Genomic DNA, 6,040 nt, shown 5'->3' with positions numbered 1-6,040 from the left:
TCCTGTTTTGCAACATCACACTTCCCTACCCCACATGATGGCACAGATACATTTCCTGTGGGCATGAGCGATGTTACTTCAAATACTGTCTTGAGCAGAATTATTACGATTATGCTGTTAACCCTAACAAAGGATGACTCAAGGGTCTGAATAACTTAAAATGTCACTGCTCATATGGGAGCAGAACTAAGCCCATTTAGTTATTCTTAATTTTCACATTGGATATATTTGTTTGTGAGTTTGATATCCACCCCAGCAGAATTCAGGATTAGCATAAACCAGTGGTGCCTGGCTATTTATAAAGAGAAAATACTCTTTGCTTTCCTTAATTCAAGAATGGCAGAGAGTACCAGGGCCGTGATGACTCAGCTTGGAAACATGGACCTAAGTCAAAGGACTTCAGGTCAGAGCCACAGATCTTATTGGCTCTAAGCTGAAAAGCACTTCCCTCAGCCCAGCTTCCAAAGTGACCACCGCAGCTGAGGGGACGGCCAAGTAGGGTCAGTAACATTGCAGGCAGAACTGTAGATTTCCTGTTAGAGATGCCACCTGCCTTCACCTGGCCAGCTCTCCTCCCAGGCCAGGTAGGTAATGGAAGTCAACAGGGTGCCTTCCCCAGGAGGTTCACACTTCCCTTAGGATGTACCCCATGTGAAGAGAGAGGTCTGGGCCTCTTAACTTACAAGCCTAAAGCCCACCAGATTGTTATCAAGCCCCTTCCGTCAGGTTCTATTTGCCTCTCAATCAGAAAACATTGTTGTGGCTTAGACAGCACCTTTCTTGGGTCCTCTAATAATGACTCTGTCCTTTGTTCTAGACCCTGTCTAGCCCACTTGGGTCTCATTCCTTTGTAATAACAGCCTCTACTCTAACATCAGTGGCTCTGCTCCCAGCCTGTGTGTACTGATGGTCCTCTCCCCCACATAATGTTGTATGATTATTCAGGATTTCTCTACAGACAAACCCCACTACCTGCAAAAGTTGAGTGGCCCTTCTCCTGGTCTTGGCTGAGATCAGATTTAAACCACGTCCATCAAACAATCCTCACAAGGGTCCAGAGACCCCCCTCATTTCCTCTCCTCTATGAAATCCTTTCATTACCTGGTTAGTGCCACTCTCAGGATCACTGGTTGCTATTCTCACCCTGACTTGTATACTACAGTGTCTGTTTAAGTGTTTACAGCAGATGATAATGGAATGAACCAAGGCCTTCAGCAACCAGGCAGTCAATCAGATGCTTCTCCATCCATACATGCCTGTCCCTGCGGAGCCCCAAGATACCCCCAGCGGGCCCCTGTAGATGACGTCCCCAGTCAGCAGGAAGTAGCCAGAGAGACTCATCGTCGCCCCCTTTCCTATCATCAAAAGGTCGGGATGGTAGCTTTGGGATCCGCGAGGAGGGAAGGCCTACACTTCCGGGAATGGAGAAGTCCCTACCTGTACTTGTGGAGAAGAAAAGTCCTTGTCAAGGTCCCTGCGGGTGCCTAAAGGTCAACCAATGAGGATCAGACCTGCCTCAACCTTTAACCCCCATGCCCTGAATCTATAAAAGGAGCGTTCCCAATCTCTGACATGCGACTTCCCCAGCCCCCACTCTGTTGCTCTGTTGGGACTGGGGAACCTCGCCTGGGAGCGGAACCCCAATAAAAGCCTGTGAATTAATTGATTCGTCTGCCTGGGAAGATTTGTTGCACTGGACACCTTGCAATATGGTTTAAGAAAATGGTGACAGAGAGAGGGAAAGACAGAGAGAGAGGTCTTCCATCTACTGGTTCACTCCCTAAATGGCTGCAATGGCCGGAGCTGGGCTGATCTGAAGCCAGGAGCTTCCTCTGAGCCTCCCACATGCAGGGGAAAAGCAGCAGAAGGTGATCCAAGTTCCTGGGCCTCTGTCACCCACGTGGGAGACCCGGAAGAAGCTCCTGGCTTCGGCCTGCCTGTCCTGGCTGTTGCAGCCATTTGGAGAGTGAGACAGCAAATGAAAGACACCTCTCTCTGTCTCTGTCTCTGTCTCTGTCTATTCCTCTCTCTTTCTGTAACTTGCCCTTCAAATAAATAAATATAACTTTAAAAAGGGGGAAAAAAAAGAAAAAGAAAATGGTGACTTTATGCCTAGTAAATCAAGACCTAGGGAATGTGAAGGCTGAATTTCAGTATTAGATCATAAAAAAGAGGGATTTAGGTTATTTATTTATTTATTTGAAAGGCAGAGTTTCACACACAGAGAGAGATTGAGAGATCTTCTATCCACTGGCTCACTCTTAAAATGGCAACAATGGCCAGGGCTGGACCATGCCAAAGTCAGGAGCCAGGAGCTTTTTCTGGGTCTCCCAAGTGGGTGTAGGGGCCCAAGGACTTCCTGCACACCAGCAGGAAGTGGAGCAGCTGGGATCGAACCAGAACCCATATCGGATGCTGGCACTGCAGATGGTGGCTTAACCCACTGCGCGGCAGCACTGGCCACAGGATTTAGGTTCATCTCAGTGTGGTTACAGAAGCCAGAATTAAGGAAAATAGGGAAGCAGAATTCAGCTCAGTATGAGGAATTAGGGATGGCAACATTTTATGCAGGCACAAATATGGTTTGGGAATTAGAAATAAGATCAAGCCTTGGTTCTGCTACTTATTGGTGAATGTCATCAGACAGGTTGTACAAACTCTGAGCCGTCTCTGAAATTGGAAACAGTAATTCCCATCTCCCCATATTGTTGTGAGGATTAAATAACATCAATCAGGAATTTAACATAATTCCTAGCACTGGGCTAAGAATTCAATAATAGTAGTTAATATTATTACAATTCATTTTCTCATTATTAAAGTCATTTAAAACAGTACAGTTCAGTAGATTAATTTTTGCTTCTTCATGGAAACACAACCCAACTGTCTCAGAAAGATAAGCTATCTTCTTTGTGCTCTTGAAGCTCTTTTGCTGGGCTGGATTTCTTACATGGCAATTCTCTAGCGCCTTGCACAGTGCATGTCTCAGCAAAATTGTTATACAAAGGCAAACTTGTGCATTCTGGGTAGTGTAGCTTTATTTTCCCCTTTGCCCCTGAATGGGATGCTTTAGTGCTGGTAGTAAGGTAGGGAGGATGCACTTTCTCCTGGTGAAAGTTCTGTTTAGTCCATTTCTCAACAGAGAAAAGCAGAATTAGGGAGAGAGTATAAAAAAAAAAAAATTCTGGAACTAGCCTTGTGGCACAGCAGGTTAAGCCACTGCTTCTGATGCCATCATCCAATATATCTGCATGCAGTTTGAGTCTTGAAGTTTCACTTTTTTTTTTTTTTTTTTAAGATTTATTATTTGAAAGGCAGACTTGAGAGAGAGAGGGAGAGGCAGAGGCAGGGAGATAGAGATCTTCCTCCTGCTGGTTCACTCCCCAAATAGCCACAATGGCCAGGGCTGGGCCAAACCAAAGCCAAGAGCCCAGAGTTTCATCCGGGTCTCCCACATGGGTGTGTGGGCCCAAGCACTCGGGCTATCTTGTACTTCTTTCCAAGTGGCTGCTATGGTCAGCGTGTTGCGGCCGGCGTGCTGCACTGATCCGAAGCCAGGAGCCAGGTGCTTCCTCCTGGTCTCCCATGCGGGTGCAGGGCCCAAGCACCTGGGCCATCCTCCACTGCCTTCCCGGGCCACAGCAGAAAGCTGGCCTGGAAGAGGAGCAACCAGGACAGAATCCGGCGCCCCGACCGGGACTAGAACCTGGTGTGCCGACGCCGCAGGCAGAGGATTAGCCTAGTGAGCCGGGGCGCTGGCCAGTTAAGCCAGCTTTTGTGAGGCTGTCATCCCATCTGGGTGCTTGTTCATGTCCCACAGCTCCATTTCTGATCCAGCTCCCTGGGGTCCCTGCCTCCCACATGGGACACCCGGATACAGTTCCTGGCTCCTGGCTTCCACTGGCCCAGCTCTGGCTGTTGTGGCCATTTGGGAAGTAAATTAGCAGATGGAAGATCTCTCTTTCTCCTTCTCTCTGTAACTCAAATAAATAATTTTTTTATGGCCTTGTGGCATATCAACCAAAGTTACCACTTGGAACTCCCGCACTCCATATCCCAGGGCCTGGTTAGAGTCATGGCTACTCTGTGCTTCCAAACCAAACCTGGGCTACTCCATGCTGCTCATATAGCTGTCCACTAAGGTGCCTGCAAGGCAGATGAAGTCCAAGTACTTGTGATCCTTCCACCCTTGTGGGAATCCTGGATGGGATATTTCTCTCTCACTCTCTCAAGATTTTATTTATTTATTTGAGAGGTAGGGTTATGGACTCCCCAAATGGCGGCAACAGCCAGAGATGGGCAGATCCAAAGCCAGGAGCCAGGAGCTTCTTCTGGGTCTCACACACAGGTGCAGGGGCCCAAGTGCTTGGGCCATCTTCTACTGCTTTCCCAGGCCTTAGCAGGGAGCTGGATCAGTTAGAGGAGCAGCCGGGACCGGAACGGGTACCCAAGTGGGATGCCAGCAGTGCAGGCGGAGGGTTAACCTACTGCGCCACAGTGTCGCCCACTCCCTCTTTTTCTTTGAAGATTTGTTATGCAGTTGCAGAGAGAGAGGGAAATCTTCCATCTGCTGGTTCACTCCCCAGATGACCCCAACCCAGGGCTGGGTCAGGCTGAGCAGCCAGGAGCCAGGAGTTTCTTCCGGGGCCATCTTCTGCGACTTTCCCAGGCAGGCACATTAGCGGGAATCTGGGTTGTAAGTGGGGCAGCCTGGACTCCAACCAGAGCCCACATGGGATAAAGGCTTCCATCGAAGGCTGCAGCTTAATTTACTAAACCACGACTTCGCCCTCAGATGGGGATCTCTGTTGTCTCCCTCTCTCCTTTACTCTGCCTTTTTTTTTTTTTTTTTTTTTTTTTGACAGGCAGGGTTAGAGAGACAGAGAGAAAAGTCTTCCTTTCGGTTGGTTCACTGCCCAAATGGCCACTACGGGAAACCAGGAGCCAGGTGCTTCCTCCTGGTCTCCCATGGGGTGCAGGGTCCAAGCACCTGGGCCATCCTCCACTGCCTTCCCTGGCCACAGCAGAGAGCTGGACTGGAAGAGGAGCAACTGGGACAGAATCCGGCGCCCCAACCGGGACTAGAACCAGGAGTGCCGGCGCCGCAGGCAGAGGATTTGCCAAGTTAGCCGCGGTGCCGGCCTACTCTGCCTTTCAAATAAATTACATTTTAATAAAAAGGTCAGTATTAAAACTGTATGTTGGGGCCGGCGCCGTGGCTCACTAGGCTAATCCTCCTCCTTGCGGTGCCGGCACACCGGGTTCTAGTCCCGGTTGGGGCGCCGGATTCTGTCCCGGTTGCCCCTCTTCCAGGCCGGCTCTCTGCTGTGGCCAGGGAGTGCAGTGGAGGATGGCCCAAGTGCTTGGGCCCTGCACCCCATGGGAGACCAGAAGAAGTACCTGGCTCCTGCCATCGGATCAGCGTGGTGCGCCAGCCGCGGCGGCCACTGGAGGGTGAACCAACGGCAAAGGAAGACCTTTCTCTCTCTCTCTCTCTCTCTCTCTCTCTCTCTCACTGTCCACTCTGCCTGTCAAAAAAATTTAAAAAATAGAAAAAAAAAAACCCTGTATGTTGGCTCAACCAATTAAGGGGAGGAATTCAGGAAGTCACGACGAATGGGAAGTAATCATTGAGCTGCACAGATTTGAGGAGGCAGAGATCGGAGATTACACAGGTTGAAAAATTTGAGAGAGATCTGAAAAAACTGGCGATGGATTTAAGATTCAGAAATTTCGAGGCTGTGACTCGTAGAACTGTGCATAAGTGGCTGATTTTTGAGACCTAGCACTAAGGACTTGCTGCCTGCAGCGTTCTAAAATAGGGTCTCTCTGCCTTTGCAGTTTAAAAACTAAAATTCCCGCACAGCCACGCAAGCCGGGCGCGCGGAGCGGGACTCGCACAGCCCTTCGGGACTTGTAGTCTTGGACGGGCACCGAGTCCCATGGTGCCTTACGGCGGGTCGTCGCGCCTGCGCGGTGCAGACGGCGGGCAGCGCAGAGTGCGAGGCTCTTTTGTTCGGCTGAGGGGAGGGCCGTTGGCCGG

Source organism: Oryctolagus cuniculus, chromosome 17 (assembly GCF_051225735.1).
Source record: "Oryctolagus cuniculus isolate XC-2025 breed Fujian yellow rabbit chromosome 17, ASM5122573v1, whole genome shotgun sequence".
Taxonomy (NCBI): domain Eukaryota; kingdom Metazoa; phylum Chordata; class Mammalia; order Lagomorpha; family Leporidae; genus Oryctolagus; species Oryctolagus cuniculus.
The sequence above is the reverse complement of the archived record's forward strand: the minus strand, read 5'-3'. Positions refer to the sequence as shown.